Source organism: Mastomys coucha, unplaced genomic scaffold (assembly GCF_008632895.1).
Source record: "Mastomys coucha isolate ucsf_1 unplaced genomic scaffold, UCSF_Mcou_1 pScaffold4, whole genome shotgun sequence".
Lineage (NCBI taxonomy): Eukaryota > Metazoa > Chordata > Mammalia > Rodentia > Muridae > Mastomys > Mastomys coucha.
In genome coordinates, this window is record NW_022196910.1 from 44,768,066 (window position 1) to 44,768,492 (window position 427).

Consider the following 427-nt stretch of genomic DNA (forward strand, 5'->3'; position numbering starts at 1 on the left):
AGAAAAAACAACGTATAGTTAGGAAGATTTATTTGGGTTCAAAGGTTCAAAGGTTTCAGCCCATGGACTCTGTGGTGAGGCAGATCACTATGGGAACAGAACAGAACAAAGCCACTCACCTCTTTAGAGGAAGGAAGCAGAGAGTGAGCAGGGAGGCTAGAAACAAGGTACATCCTTGAAAGTCAGGTGCCCAGGAACCTACTTCCTCCTCCTCCTCTACTAGGTTCACATCATTTCCAAATAGTGCCACCAATTATTCAGACACAATGGGCCAGTCCATTACTGAGGTCATGATCCAATCACCTTCCAAAAACTCTAGCTTTAAATACTGCTACTAACACAGCCTTCAACACAGGAGCCTGTGCGCACATTCATAAGCAAACCACATCATCTGGCTTGTCTTTTTTCATCTGGCTTGTCTTTTTTT